This window comes from Cryptomeria japonica, chromosome 6 (assembly GCF_030272615.1).
Source record: "Cryptomeria japonica chromosome 6, Sugi_1.0, whole genome shotgun sequence".
Classification (NCBI taxonomy): domain Eukaryota; kingdom Viridiplantae; phylum Streptophyta; class Pinopsida; order Cupressales; family Cupressaceae; genus Cryptomeria; species Cryptomeria japonica.
In genome coordinates this window covers 360,752,585-360,769,936 of record NC_081410.1, presented here as the reverse complement: position 1 = coordinate 360,769,936, position 17,352 = coordinate 360,752,585, and positions in this window count along the sequence as shown.

Genomic DNA, 17,352 nt, shown 5'->3' with positions numbered 1-17,352 from the left:
CAAAGGAAAGCATAAGAAATTTGAATCATTATGGATTGGCCCTTTTGTGGTCTATGATTTAAATGGAAAGGATTCTTATTTTAAGAAAAATATGAATGATGAAGTATAGGAACTTCCAGTGCATGGACAATTCCTGAAATATTATTTCTCTTAAAGTCCATGCACAGTAGGTCCTTTGTTTGTATATATTTTGTTTTCTTCCTGTTATTTTTGTTTGGGTCTGTGTTTTGGTCTATTTCTCCTAAGTTTCCTGAGTTTCTTGTGTTGACCTTGCGATCAACCATCCCCAGTCAGAGCCACTATTGTCACTGTTGAAGAAATGAGTTTTCTTTTCCCATGATTGGCTAAGTTTTTGAAGTTTTGAGTCAAGTATGCTATTAATTGCTTCAAATCTATTTTAGGTCTTTAAGGGTTAAGGGTTTTTAGTTTTTAATCACTCAAATGTCTGATCAAAACCCTCTGGCTTCTATTCCTACATTACTTTATTCACTTAAGTAATGGGTCTTGGGGTCATGCAAAATGTCCCCCTTTGTTATTTGCTTAGGTGGTCGTTAAATAATTGTAAAAATCTACGCCTTATGCCTTTTCCTTCTAGTGTTGTCAGGTTCAGTAAGTGTTGCATAACTTCTAGATGAATCTATGACTTTTGCTATTTTGTTAGGCGAAGTTGCAGGTGTGTTATGCTATGCAAAATGGTGAAAGGAAAAAGCATGTTCGACTGTGTGCATTGGATCTAGTTTAACGAGACTCCATCTCGCTTTGAATCTAACGGCTGGCACTGATTCGCAGCCAAAATGAGCGAGTAAATTACATTTCACGAAATGGTGAAGAGGTTTGGTAGGACCCAGTGGTGAAGAATTTTCCACAGCTAAAAGGCGATCAAGTTTACAAGAAATCGATGGCCCCCGTTGTTTCGCACCTGAGAGATGCTCACATGTTATGCTTTGTAAAATAGCAAAAGTATTTTGGGCCCGAGAAAAAGAGGTTCATAAGAGGCATAACAGATGCGCAGGTCCTCAAGATTTGACGGCTAGCATAGTTTCACAAGAGAAAGATGCTCAAAAGATATCTTTCATGAAACAGTGAAATGACATTGCGTTCCAAGCAAGTAGTCCAACTGGTTGAGATGGCAAGTAAGACAATGACATGTGGCCAAAAATCAAAGTGGTCAATGAATTGGATTTAAGGACTAACGGGTGGGTCCAAGAAGATGAGTCATACTGCGGGATAAGAAGTGACCTGGCAAATACAAGTGGAAAGGATGAAGTGGATCCTGCTAATTTCTTTCAGTGAATAAGAAGGTGACACGTCCGTTCAGAAATGACCAAGTTCCAGGTAAGAAGCTAGTGTTTTAAGGTCTGCGAAATGGCGAAAGAGATAGTGGGCTCGAAGAACAGACAAGGCATAAAGGTAAAAGATGATCAACTCTATTTTGATCCAAGGGTTCTCGTTGCTTCGTGGCTGCAAATCAACTAAGGACTAAGGCCCGTAAAATGGTGAAAGAGAAAAAGAGGTTCTTTCCATCATGACGTGGAATGACAGCTGCTACTTCTTGTAAAGCTTGATGGTGATGTGTCAATTGACACGTAGTTTCAAAAGGTGATTAAGGGCCTGCCAAGGTGTAATCGGCGGTTATGCGGGAAGTAAGACACGTGGTTGACTTTGAACTAAACCTGAAGAGTATTCCAGGGCTAATGGCCGAGTGCCATGTGGCATTTGTTAACCGGTGAATAAGTGGGGTAAGCAATGTTTGGATAAAGGTCTCACTTAAAAGATGTTCATCTCAAGATTGATCCAATGCTTCTCGTTGTTTTGTGGCCTAAAGATGGAAGCGGATTAACCCCTGTGAAATAGTGAAAAACCATTAGCCGTCAAGATAAGGAGCGGTTAGTGCAAAAGTTGACGGTCCCAGTAGGAGTTAAAGGTCGGGTGGTTAGAGTTCCATCTAACGCTTGGCATAGCTTTGCGAAAGGAAAATGCTAGGGGGATAAAGCTCGTGAAATGGCGAAAAGGAGGTAGGGCCCAAATGCAAAGGCAAAGAGGTTAAAATAGTGTAAAGACCGATCAAGTCTCATCTGATCAGACGACTGGCACGATTTTGTTAGATGAAGTTGCTAGGATGTTATGCTCTACGAAATGACGAAAGAGTGAAAAGAAAATATACAGGCATGTTATGACTTGTTGGAGCAAAATTTTCAAATTCTTCTATGAATTCAATTCTGAAAGGATGACCGAAGCATGCGGTATCAATGTCACAGTTAAGAGCCCGACTACCGTATATGATCTCGCATCAATTGAATGAAGGCATCATTTTGAAAATTTGTTGCAGAGAAGTAGTTGCAGAGCAAATTTCTTCAGTTGCAGAGCGGATTTCTTCAAGCCAAAACACGTTCTCTGGTACTCTTGCTTGGCAATTACTTGACAGTGTGTTTTAATTGGGGTTTTGATTTGTTACAAAATGGTTGGGGCTAGTAATTAAATTGCCTGCATAGTTTTTTAAGATGGCACCTAAAAGAGAATTCTCAGGAAAGGTTAATTACGAGGAGAGGGCTATTTGTGATGATTTCCTAGAATAGATGACAATGTCAACTAATGTGGCATTAAAGGTAAAGGAATTAGTGCCAAGATCTCGTCGCCTAAAAATAGGAGAAGGATTGTATGACAAGGGCAACTGGCTAAGAGACCCTCAAATTGGGTTGTCTGGGTTGGGATTATTTAAGGTTGGATTTGGTATGAGAAACTCCCTAGACCCAATGAACAGTATCTAGTAGTTGGACATAGGCAAATTGGTGGTCCCCAGAGTATTCATGGATGTGGATCTCCTAACTCAGATTGCACACAACTATGACCCAATCACAAGATGTGTTAAGGATATAAGTGGGAAAACCCTCATTGAAATAAATAATGAGGAGTTCAGAATTGCTTTTGGGCTTACTGAATTTACCAATTTCTTAGAGCCTATTAATTTTAAATCACTAGCTCAGGTTTACAGTGTGCAGAGGAACCACCTTAGAAATGGGCCTCTTAAAGAATTATTTGTGAATATAGGCGGATTAATAGTTGTAGGACCCAACATTGAGGAGCCTTTCTCTTTAAATCTATTCACCCTTAGGGCCAAAGGATTATACTGGTCACTCTGCCAAATTTTAGGAGAGGATGCTGAGGCAAATATGCCAACTCATTACATGTTAATGATTGCTCAAATTTTGAATCCTTCTTTGGCAGTCACCTTTGATTATGCTTCCTATATCACTAATGCCATCCATGAATGCTTGATAGGATTAAAGAATGGGAAAGTGGATACGCCTGTTGGTTGGCACTCCCTCCTTATGCATTTATTTTTATTCAAGGGTGGTGACTATTTTGCAAGTGGAATGGATATTATGAAAGAGAAAAATGGAGAGAAGATGCCAATGTAGTTATGGAGTATAGTGTTGTCATGGGATAGAGAAGATGCTAGCTACTTAAAGTTTGATAAGTGTTTTGCATCTAAGATTAGGACTCTTATCTCTTCAGAGAATCCAAGAGTCCCTAAGGTTCTTTTGGAATTCATTAGGCCAAAAGAGTTTGCTGAGAATATTAAAATTGTCCACAATTGGGGTGATATCTACTTATACCCTGTCTCCACAGTTTTCAGAGTATATGGTTTCAAAGGCACTCCATTTTTGTTGCCCTATCAGGTCCCTCTTAAAGTGGGAATTGCAGCAATCCTCAGGAAGATTGGTAGTGTGCAAGAGGTAGAGCTAATAGACAGAGGTAAAGGGACCATTTTCCCTATAGTTACCATAGCACATCAATTTGAAATAATTAAAGGAGGTTGGAAGTATTTTGAAGCTTTCCTACAACCGTACCATTTATCAACTGCAGTATCCCAGTGTGCTGGTCCTGAAGATTTATTCAACGGCATGTTCAAAAAGAGGGCAATATGCAGAGGTAGACCCCACCAATTCCAATTTCCTGAAGACCTCATTAGGAATGAGTTTGATTTAGATGAGCAAGAGCTGAGGAAAGAAAAGTGGGTGGCCTACAAGAAGTCTTTAGACTTTGTGCACCAATTTGACACTAGCTACGACCCTTTGTCTAGCTTTCACCCCTTTGAAGAGAAGGTAAAATTCTTAATTCTTTGTTTTGAGGATGTGATGCAGACATTGAAAGAAAAGAGGGAGGTTGTAATTAAGAACAACCCTGAGAAAGAAAGACTAGTTCTAAATAGGTCTACATATGCTAGAGCAATCCCTCTTGGTGATTACATGTTACATAAGAAGTCCAACTACATTGTGTTGATGCCAACAACAGGGGAGCCTTCTACCTCAAAAGGGAAGAGGAAGGTACAGGATGTCATTGACATTCAGGATAGCCCAAAGAAACAAAAAGTGGGAAAGGAAGTACAATCTGATGAGCCCTTGTATTCCCCATCTCAATCTCCTATTCATATAGGAGATGAACATGCAGCAGCTGAGCAACTGCTACAATTAGGTAGTCTTGGAGAGATAGCCTACACATATGACGAAGTGGAAGAGGGAATGCCAGAAGAGCCCCTTATTGCTGAGATGAACATTACTACTAATGAGTTCAAAGGCTAGGAGTGGGATCCTAAGATCAAGCAAGCCAGTGAGGATTTCTTGGCTGATAATAACTTTGTCACATCAGGAACTTTCATGCAATTTGTTTGGAAGAAAAATATTGATAAATTTAATGCTAGGTGTGAAAAGAGGAAAGCTGAGCAGCCCCACAAGGATCCAACTATGGTGGAGGAAGAGATAAAGTAAGAAATGGTTGATGAGTTTAAGACCATCACTCCCGAGCAAAGAAGAGACATGGTAGCACAGGCTGGGGTACTCATTCTCCCTGAATGGGACATAGCAGATGCCTTGGTTTTAGAGGTAGTAAGAAAGGAGACCAAACCTATGGAGGGAGTCACTTTCAGCAAGGATAATGTTGTACTGGTCATGTGGTCTCTTAAAAGAGATGAAAATAAAAGGAATAAGGACACCCCAGGGTAAAGTTACCTTGGAGGAATGATAGTGAAAAGAGTGCAGAGCACTGGGGTAGTGGAAGCTGCTAGCATTGTGCTAGAGACTGCAAAGTTTAGTGTTGCAGTAGCAGAAAGAGAAGCAAACAAAAAGGAAGATCTCCAAGTTAAGTTGGAGACAATTTTAAAAGCTTACAACAGTGCCAAGGAAGTTGTAAGGGGTAAAGATAGCATCATCACCAAGCTACAAAGCCAGTTGGCAGGACAATACCATCAAGGTGAGTCCTACATTGATGATTGCCTCTTCTCCTACAAGACCTCCACCTACCAGCCCCATTATTGAATTCCCACCATCTCCAGCATTTTGGAAATGTGGAATGAGTTAAATGGGGACAAGGTTGTTTTAATCCCTATTTTTGATAAATGGAGACCCAGAGAGCAGGATATAGAACTTATTTGTGTACCCTATGATGAGGTAGGGGTTGACCCCATTATTAAATCTACCAATGATATGACAAAGGATTTAGTAAAGTTGGTAGAAGGAGTGGATAATGCAGATAGAAAGATCAACTTGTACAAGAAAGAGTACACTGATCAAGTTTTTGAATTACTCCCAAGAGGTTTTGTTAACCCAACCCAATTAAAGGACAAACAAATATGGCTTAAGGAATTAGAAGCCAAATTGTCACTAAGAATAAAAGGAATTGTTAAATTAGAGGATGCCTCCATATTTGTCAAAATAATTGAGGAGATTGAGAAAATCAAATCTCATTATGGTTTTTTGAATTCAGAGGTCAATAAAATGAGGAATTCTTGGAAAAGATTAGGCAAGACAAAAGCAAAAGTGATTAACTTCTCGTAGCCTACTGATGAGGTGTATCAAGAATGGATAAGAAAATATGCAGTGCTTGATGCGGAGTAGTTAGAAAATGTTGCAACAGAACAACAAGTGGAAGAAGTCACGGATGTTGAAAGAGACTTGTAACTGCATTTGGAAAAGGTTTTGTAGCTTCTTCTTAAGAAGTAATGATTGTAACAAACTCTCCTAGGAAAGTCCAAAGCTATGTATGCATCCATATTATAAATGGATACCAGGACTAGTAAAAAAGGATCACACGGAATTGTAAGAAAACGCTGCAGAAATTTACCTGAGCTTTTCAAGTCTTAATGGAGAATATTCAAATGTTTTTGTAATACTTTCAGATGTAATATCAATATACAAACCATTGGTTTTGAGTTTAAACTTTGTGTTGTCTTCAAGTATGTTTGCAAATGTTTACTGTTTCATTCTGAGTAATCTAGGGTTATTCCTTTTGAAATATGGGTTGTAAGGCAATTTAAATTAGATATGATTCTTAGCTTTTCTCTTCAGGAGGGGAATTAAATACACAGGAATCATTTCTACCAATAAATTGTTTGTGGGATACTTTGAATTTTGATGAACACAGTTTAGTTTGGTATGAATAAATTCTTATGTATGTGAGGCATGTATAGGGATTTATAGAAGCCAAACTGATAGGATGTGTGGAGATATTTGATTGTGGAAGTATTGTTTGAACTTAGATGACTCTGTAGCCTTGGATAAGGCACTGGTATCTACTAAGGTTATCTTCTATATATCTTGTAGATCAATACTGAACATGAGTACAAGTTTCATTTCTTTGTTTCAGTTGATTTTAAGGTGATAAGATCCACTGGTTTTCAGACTGGTTTGTTGTGGATTTATCTTTTAAAAGTGTGAATTCAGTTCACAAAGGTATACCCGCCTAAACTTTGGATAAGTTCAAAGTGTAGAAGGTTAATCAAACCTTATCATATGTTGTCATGAAAGTTTCCTTGTCTTTAATATCTCTTCTGCATATAGAGTTTATCATATCACTATAAGGATTTTAAAGGGAATAATATTTTGAGAACAATAGTACTAACACAGTCACCTAAAGTACCATTGCCACAAAACTTCATCGGTTCAGATCACAAACAACAAACAACAAAAAATATCACGAACCACCCTAGCTTCTCTAATCACTTGTGGACATCCTCGAGTAGCATAGGAACATAACTTATCACCAATTGATAAAGATAAGGACTAACTTAGAACAAAATCCATTAGCTATACTGATACATTTCTTCATTGTGCTTGATGTCATGGTTGAAAAGAATGTCTGGATTAAAAGATTGAATAACTCATATAAGACCAATCTATCTAGTTTCTAGCGTACCCTCCCCTGTATAAGATAAGTTGATTAATGATTGATTGATAGGGTTGGATGATTCAATTGATAAGACAGTTGATTAGATGATTGTTGATTTTGATAAGATAGTTTTAGCATGTGTAAGTTCATGTGAAATGTTTGTTGGGTATCTGCTCAAGTGTTTGATCTCTGTGAGACATTTTATTGCAATATTTTTTTAGGACTTTTTATGATTTTTTTGGATTTTTGAAATCTTTTGCTTTTTTTTTTTTTTTGAAGTTTTTTTATGACAATGCAACTAAATGATAATGCATAGAAATGACACTGTAACTAAATGCACCTATTTTGGGGAATTTTGTTAGGGAAATGCCCCCAATTTTTCAATGCGTATGATGCAACTAAATGAAAATGAATCTAAATGAAATCTCTTTTAGTTAAAGCATGGTCTATTATCAATTAATAAACATAAGACTAACTAGTACAAAATCCAACAACCATACTAATCTATGTCATTGTTTTGATTGCTTTATCATTGATAGGAATGCCTAGATACAAAGAGAGAGTAACCCATATAAGACCGAGCTGTCTAGTTTTGAGTATACCCTTCCTTGTATAAGACATGTTTATGTTTGATAGATTTTGACCGATGGATTGATTAACAAGACATGTGATTAGTTTAATTGCAAACTTTGAGATTTTTTCTATTGTTGATTTGATTTGATATAAAAGACTTGTCAAGATTTATTCTCAAGTGAGATGTATTTATTTGCCCCAATGTCTAGCAAGGCAAGGAATATTATGAATAGATGAATGAATTGCCGAGGTGGAGATGGATAAGAGGAAGATGGGGGTAGCTTATTATGGAATCAGAGGTGAGTTGGTTTCCAAGGACTATCTCACAATGGACAACATGTTTTCAAGCTAAGGGATTTGACAATGTAAGGCAATGGTATATGGTCCACATGATGGGACATGTCAAGAGATTTTTGAAACCATGTTTTTGCATTTTTCTTTTTGTCCTTAGTTTTGATCAAGATCAAGAGATGGAAAAGGGGATATGGATGGAGATAGGATATGGATAGGAGAAGCAAGATTATAGGTAGTAATGGATGACAAAAGGAAGGAATGAATATGATTAGGGATATGGACTGGAGGTTATGGATAAGATGAAGAAAATAGAATGCCTAATTCTTATGAAGATCCTTAGCTTTGTCAAGATCAAAGATGGAGAAATAAGATGAACATAGATAGGGTGATGGATAGTGGACAAAGAATAATGGGAGATATGGTAGGAAGAATAGAGTGGATGAAATTTTCTCCCAAGTATAGAGGTCTCCATTTGCAAAAGGGTGATCTAGGAAATCATCACAACATGTAGCTCCACCTGAATACGTGTTCCTAAACATTTCAAAGATAGAGACTCAACCCTCACTAAGAACCTCTAGAAAATTCAATCGAACATATCTAGTGACTAGGAAGCATACTCAAAAGGGAGGAACCCCAAGCTAGATCAAGGTACTTAGTCTTTGATTACCCATGTGTGTGCAATTAAGTTTATTTTGGCTCATATGATCATTGTAATCTTTAGAATCTGGCATAACTAGCTATGTGAGTTATCCTGACTTCAAAAGAATCCTGAATAGAGCCTCGCTTCTAGCAAGCATCTATAGCCCCAATGAGGTTATCATTGTAATCTCACGAATATTGCTCCATTGTCATCCAGGCATCCATAGCCCCGATAGAGTTAGTCATGTGTTCCCAAAGCCAAGCATTTGATATTTCATTTCATGCACTTTTGCTTTTCTTTTCTTGATATTTATTCTCTTGCTCATTCTTTTCATTTGATCTTTTGATATTGCTTTTTCTCTTTTCATTTATTCTTTTGTGTGTTGGCTCATAAGTAATGAAGCTCACAGGGTTTGAGAATTACAATGGCTTTGAAGCAGGACTTTAGAATTTTCACTAACCATGTCTTCACCTAAGAAACCACAATGGCTTAGGACAATTGATTATGTGTATGAAATATAGTAATTTGAAGATGTCAGTATCAAGATACAACAAGTGATTATATTTCTAGATCGAGTATGAATCTCAACCAAAAGATAGTGTCAAAGAGGAACAACCTTAGATTCTGAAGTGTTTCATGAGTATATATCTAGGAAATAGAATGGACATAAGATTGAGTGTGGGTGAGCATGTGACAAAATGACACAAACACCTATTTCATAAAACAAAAGATTGAATGAGAGGGATAGAAGGATGGAAAATAGGTGTTGGATAATAGATAGGATGTTGGAATATTTGTGCAAGGATAGATGGAAATGTCTTCAAGATGAACATTGGCACACACCTTGAGAGGTGGTGGAGTGATGGAGAACAAGTGGATCTTGGATTTTAAGATTTTGAGGGAGGAGTGTGTGTGGAATTTGAAACATAAGGACCCAAAATGGATGAAGGAAATGATGAAAGAATAGATTTGGAAAGTGGGAGATGTGTAGATATACGATTGGAGGAAGCTTTTGGAATAGAAAGCCTAGATGCCAATTTTGATTTTTCTTTGGAATACAATGTTTTTATGAGAATCCACATTGATTTTGATTTTTCTTTTCTTTCTAGTTCTTTGGAACTCATTGCTTCTATAAAAGATGGGATTACACAATTTTTTTTATTTTTCTTTTTGCCTTTGTGGCCTTTTGGATATTGCTTTTTTCTTTTGGATCAAATTTTTCTTTGATTTGATATGTCTTTTATATTGGTCATGTTTATCTTTAAACTTATGGATCTTATGCTTGAGAACCAAATTGCTTCCAAAGGGAATGGGATTCATGGATGAATAGGAATGATATGGAGGTCTTTTGGATGAGATGATGTATGTAGATGGTTGGATGGTGCTCAATGTGTACCATTGCTGGTCTCTATTTATGACAAGGTAATTAGATTGTGATCTAGGGATCATGTGAATAGTGGATGGAGAGATACAAGGTCCTAAGATAGATGGAAGGGAGGAAGGCTTTGATTTTCAGATAAAAGGACCCATAATGGATTTGGAGGATAGGGAACGTGTATGCTTGGATTTAGATGGAGAAATATGAGATTTAGTAGGGACACCAATGTTTTGAGAGTGAGTTGTGTAACCAACGCCATGGTAATTGAGATTTGTTTTGATATCAAGGGGTTCTAATATACCTTGTTCGTGTAGGCCTAACCCTTTGCCTTAATAATGCATGTTTTGACAAATATTTTTAGCAATGGGATACATGCTTATTTTAAAAAAAGAAGCGAGTCCATATTGAGGAGGATATGGTATAGAAGAAATGATAGGATTATGAAGTAGACTAGATTGGATGAAAGTGAAGGAACCCATTTTCATAGATAAGTGGTTCCTGACTAGCCTTCCCAAGGGTGATGGGATCTTGAGGAGGATTAGGACATCAGATGAATAAGAAGGGATGGTGGGATATTCAAGTGGATATGGAGGATTATGACATGGAGATGAAGGGAAACTCTAATCTTGACTTGGAATAGGATCGTTGGTATTTGCATTTTTCTCTTCATTTTGAATTAGATCATTGAAGGGGATGGAAGGGATATCATGATCTTTCTTAGGAGGTGGATGTTGAAGAGGACTTTGAAGGACACTTTTCTCTTGAGATGGAAGGGGATTATTGTGAATGGAATACAAAAGAATGAGGGGGTCATCATAAGACTCTTGGCAGGTGGTATATTGGTCAAAAATTGGATTGGATGGGAGAGTCATGGTATCTTGATCTTGATTTATTCCAAAACTCATTTTGTCTGACTTTGGATTTGTTGGATATTGTTGATGCTAGGATATGTTGCTATCATTGATGTCAACATATTTCGATGTTGAAAATGAGTTGTTTGGTGTTAAAGTGTTTGCATTGAGCTTCTATGGATGGTTTATTTGTTTGAGATGCCGGAATACTTTATTCCTTATTGGTTTCAGTCATCCGGGAGATTTCTTGATCATATTATTTGATCTAGTTTGTAGTTTAGTCTTTCTGTGCAGTGGTTGGCAGAGTTTGGTATTTTCTCTAGAGAGCTCTAGTATGATCATATATTTGGTTGCAGTTTTGGGAGAATGTTTTGGATATTAATGTGTATCTTTAGTTCAGATGGTTCATGATTTGGTGCACCGCAAGCTATATTTCTAGTCCGAATTTCTATTGTTGAGTATTCTTATAACCTAGCATGTTGATCGATGAAGATTTGTATAAGTGGTGTTGGTGCAGCTATTGTGGATGGTTCTAATGTTCTTGTTGGTGTTTTCTAATTGTTTCCTATTTGTCTTGGTGGTTCGCATTGATTCTTGTGCGATTATTGGTGATTTTGTTGTTTTGGTGATATTCTCGTGTTATGTGGTATTCTTGGTGGTGTAGAGTGTTGTGGTTGATCTTGGCAAGATTTCTGGTGGTGATGCATGTTTGGAGATTTCATTTAGGTCCATGTTATGTCATGTATATCATTATATTGGTCTAGTGCTTCTCATATGTATTGTGTGATGCAATTTTGTAATTGTGAGTTGAGGGTTTAGCCGACCTTGTAGCCAAGGTTGATGATTTGTATAAATAGGTGGTTTAGCCATGTAATTTGGGTGGGTGTTATGTCTGCATTATTAGAGAGTGGTGTATGTGGTTCTTAAGAAAATTTATCCTTAAGTGTGGTGTATTGAGTAGAGATTATTGTAGGGTAGACAAATGTGCTTAATCAGAACTATCATCGAGCATTAGAAGATGCTATTAGTACAATTCATTCTTTTCGGATTGTAGTCCAAATTTTTTTGTAAGGTAGTGAACCTTCCCTAAGGCTTGGATCCTTCTGGGTCATTGTAATTTGAGTAGTGAACTCTAGGCAATGTGTCTGAATGCATGTGCATTCCCTGTTGTAATATTTTCACATACTACTACAAAGTATCGTCTTATTGTGGGTAGGTTCCCACTATGGTTTTTTCCTTAACCGGGTTTTCCACATCAAAATCTTGGTGTTATGTGTTGTGGTTTCATTGCTCTTATCTTTATTGTTTTTTTTGTTTTTAAGATCTAAAATTGTGCTTAAACTATTTTAATCCAGTGAAAACTGAATCACCCCCTCCCTCTCAGTTTTCCTTCTTGGCTGTTGCTAATAGGATTATCCTCTTGACATGGGCTAGGATTTTGAATATGCATAGGGGATTCCTGGAAGGATTCAACAATTTGGCATGATAAGAATGGATTTTGAATAGGAATCTCTAAAATGAGTTTGATTGGGAATGGAGCATATGGTGGCATTGGATCTAGGATTTCTGAATTGTGCAAGAGATTTGTATTAAGAAATGGATCAGCTTGGATTTTTATTTTGGATAGCTCTTGAAAGGTTTCATAATTGGATGCATTGTTTGACAAAGATGGTAAGGATTGATCATGGGATGGAAAACTGGAGGGAGATATGAAGGCTACTTGAGAGTCAATTTCTTTATGAGAGGATGAGCCATTGCTAGACACCAGTATATGATTTTGATCTTACTTGGAAAGTGTGTCTTGGAAAACCTTTCTGAGAATGTTTAGTATACAATTATTCCTTGGAGGAACATGTGAATTATTTTGAGGCTTCAACATGGTTGTGTTTTGGTTATGGTCTTGATTGCTCAAGTTTTGACTTGGGATAACGAAGGGCATGTAGCCTATAGAAACCTAGGGATAATGAGGGACATGCAAACTATATGCACCTAAAGGAAATGAAGGACATACAAACTATATTCACCTAAAGGAAATGAAGGACGTGCAAACTAAGGACATGCAAACTATATGCACCTAAGAGAATTGAAGGGCATGCAAACTAAGGACAACTAAGGGACATGCAAAATAAGGACATGCAAAATGAGGACAACTAAGGTACATGCAAAATAAAGACATAAAAATGAGGACAACTAAGGGAAATGCAAAATGAGGATATGCAAACTAGGGATTCTAGACTAACCTTTCGATCACAAGAAAATGGGATACCAAATAAATTCTACTAGATATTTAAGATTTTTTTTATGTTTGATGACTGGATATTGTTTTTGGATGAATGCAATAGTGTACCCTAATAGATGCAAAATACTGATAAGACAATTATGATGCACTATCAGCGTGAATGCAAAATATTATCAATACAGATGTGGAACCCTATCTATGTGAATGTGAAATTCTAAGTTCTATGTTCTGATTTAAGTGTTTCAATAGTTTGACTTTTCTGTTATGTTTTTCTAGGTATCAGTAAATGTATAATTGTGATAGTAAGATAATATGGCTGAATTATCATAAACAAACAAGCACATTTCCTATGGTAGGCTAGGACAATACCCACTAGATCCCATGATAGAAATTAATTTGAAGTGTGCTTATTCAGAGCGGACAACATAGGAACTTGGTAGCACTGGCTCCCTTCCACGACACTCACTTCTCGGGAATACCAAGTTCTAGATTGTTAAACATCTAAAGACCAAAAATAATTGTTGTCTCTACTAAGAACTATGAGTATGTGGGCTAATTCAAAGGTCCGACCTCCCGCACCAATAGAAAGAAGGTTTTTGGTCTCTACAAACAAAGTTTTTTAGTGAGGAAATTCGTTTGGGTGGCCATACATGCGTCGTTTCACTCTTATAAAAAGAGGCCTCCTAGTCCTTATAGGTTTTACGTACCACTATGGGTATTTGAGGAGATAGATGTTGGTATGACACATCAACACCTATTGCCTACAAGTTTCCTCATAGACACATATGTTTATAGTGGTTTGGAAGGGCTTGGCCTTAGCCTTGTCACCACTTGGGTCATTCCCTCTCACCTAGCCTTATGGGCTACTCGAGAAGTAGACCCTCTAAAAGGTAAACACAAAAGAGCCTATCTCTCAAAACATGACAAACAGTTGTTAATCAAAAATTCAAATAGGTAACCACCAAACCCTATCTAATTAACAAATTTTGAATACAAACAATTAAGAAAGAATGCTCAAATCAACAATATAAAATCAATCAAATCAAACTCAATGTTAATAGCATCCAAGCTCCTATTACTCTTCTCTTCCTTGTGTGAAATTGTCTCTCAAATTCACGCTTTGATAACCTACAATATGATAGCACAAGAATTCAAAGATAGTGGTTTGGAAGGGCTTTACCTTAGCCTTGTTACCACTTGGACCATTCCCTCTCACCTAGCCTTATGGGCTACTCGGGAGGCAAGCCCTTTAAAAGGTAACTATAAAAGAGCCTATCACTCAAATCAAAACAAACAATTGTTAATTTCAATGCAACAATGAAAGTGTTATCTATTCTAAAAATTAGAGGCAGACACCTGAGCTACCTCTGCAAGCAAATGATTAGTAGTTTTATAATAGTCTTCAACCACTTGTAAGTTTTCCTTCCCCAAAACTTTCTTGTCACATGCAAATTTAGAAACCTGATAAAAACAACCTACTAAAAATAAAAATCTACTAAAATAGAAACCTGTCAAATTTAGTAACCCGCTAAAAATAGAAACCTGCTAAAAATGAAAACCTTCCAAATTTAGTAACCTGCTAAGAATAGAAACTTACCAAATTTCATAACATGCTAAAAACAGAAACCTGCTAAATTTAGTAACCTACTAGAAATGAAAACCTACCATAGTAACCTACTAAAAACGTAAACTTGCTTAAAATGAAAAATCTACCAAATTGAGTAACCTACTAAAAACATAAACCTTCTAAAAATGGAAACTCGCCAAATTTACTAACCTGCTAAAAACATCAACCTGTAACCTGCAAACGCATATAAAATCACAAAATAAACTAGAAATTAGTGTTCATGTCGGGTTCACCAAATGTTGTATGCCTAAAATATTCACTGTTAATTACAAATTCAAATAGGTAACCACCAAACCCTATCTAATTAACAGATTTTGAATACAAACAATAAGAAAGAATGCTTAAATCAACAATATAAAATCAATCAAATCAAACTCAATGTCGATAGCATCCAAGCTCCTATTGCTCTTCTCTTCCTTGTGTCAAATTGGCTCTTACAGTCACACTTTGGTATCCTAAAATATGATAGCACAAGAATTCGAAGATAGTGATTGATGATTAAGGGAAATTGACGACAGGTTTATAGAAATTAGAGAGAATTGATTGAGAGGTGGAATTGGAGTGAGCAAAAAAGCAAATTGATAATTAGAGAGGTGATTAGAGAAATTAATTGAATAAATTAAATTAATTAATTATTTAGAAAAGGTGGAACTCATGGGTGATTGTTGGTTAGAAATTAGCATGTGCAATGGGAATTTAGCATGAAATTGCATTTAATCTAAATTTGGATTTAAAATTGATTTGAAATTGTGTTAGGTGAAAAATGATGATGACAAACTATTGCCAAACCATAAGGATCCAACCACAACAAACTCTAGTCCTACAATAAAACATTCACCATACGCCAATGAAGAAACCTAAGAACATGCAAATTAACAAATTGAAACAATAATACCATTCATTCACATGCCAAGTAAGATTTGATCTCCATTGTCTCCTATCTCCATTGATCTTGTTTGATATATTTGCTCACAAATTTTATATGTGCACAAGAGTTCAACAAAGAATAAATTGTGGTTGTGAAGTCGCTTAATCACAAGAAGGCTTGATAGACGTGTTAGGTGTTAGAAAGAGAGAAATAATCCTCTTATATAGAAGATATTTTAAAAAATGGAGGGATAAGATTAAGAGGTGAAAGAAATAAATTGTCGGCTAGGATTAAAGGGTAGGTAAAAGAAATAATAAAATAATGAAGTGGGTAGGTAGAGGAAAATTAAGAGATAAATGGCATGTGTCATGAAGATAAAAACCTAATGAATTAATTAAATAATTAAAGATTTATTTAATTAATAGAAGAAGTTGGACCAATTAAATAAATAAAATATTTATTTATTTTAGGGAAAGATAATTTAAATAAATAAAAATATTTATTTAAATGAGGAAAGGGCTAGAAGAGGCTAAATGCATTAATTAGATAAATAAAAATTTATTTAATTAATAGAAGACAGGATAAAATAATTAGATAAATAAAATATTTATTTAATTAAGCTAGAACAATTTTAGGTGCCTAAATTTTGCCCCTCTTTGAGATAATGCATCTTGTTGCATTGGCTCAAAGAAGATAAGATAAACCGATACAAAGTTGCCCCAAGATGGGAATGATATGCCCCCTAAAGAGATTAGATGATTTTTTTTAAAAAAGATTGCAAATAATCTCTTGATAAGAAAGAAAGGCTAGAAAGAATTGATAAGATAGGGTGACAAGGTCATGCAAAAAAAAGGCTTGAATCTGGAAGGAAGACATTGACATGACAGACTAGGGTTGAGTAGCCTATATATGTAGGCTAAAAGAAAAAAACATCCTCATTTGCATCCATAGTGATGAGATGAGATATTAGCTCCTTTTATTTCTTAAAACTCATAAGTTTTTACCATGTTTTAATTCATATAATGGGATAGTAATAATGTATTAGAGTTTGACTATATGCATTCCAAATGTTAACTGAACCCATTAAATCATGTTTTGTCTTGACCAATTATTCCTATTGCCATGTGAATTATTCATGTTGCCATGCGGATTATCATAGGCGATGTCATGTGTGAAATGTATAAGTGTTTTAATTAATTAAAATAGATATATGTGTATGCTTGCGTGTTCTATCTATTTAATTGTAGGGTAAATAAGATGTTGCAGAGGCAGTTATTGTGTCATGTCATGAAGGTAGTTAGAGATATTCAAGAGGCAGTTAAAAGTTCAAAACAACAAAGAGAATAATGGGCGCAAGGAGCAGCAAAGGAATAAAAGGGTGTGCAAGACTCATTTATGTCTGTCTTTAGTAAACATCAAATCTTGTAATATTGCCATGCTATATTCTTGGCTACAATTTAGTAGAGATCCACGTTTTCAGTGGCTTAACTCCATTTGTTCTCTGTCATAAATGTTCTCCACCTTTATTTCATTAGCGTGACCTAGACTGTGGGAAGTTGTTGTAGTTTTATTTTAAATAAGAGTATGCACCTCTTCTCAAAGGTTAGAGAGAATAGGAAGAGAGACAAAAGATTTAGAAATAAAGTTGCAGAGTATTTTTAGCTTTCTTTCATTCTGTGTGTTGTATCGACCTTTGAAAGACAATGAATAAAGTGATG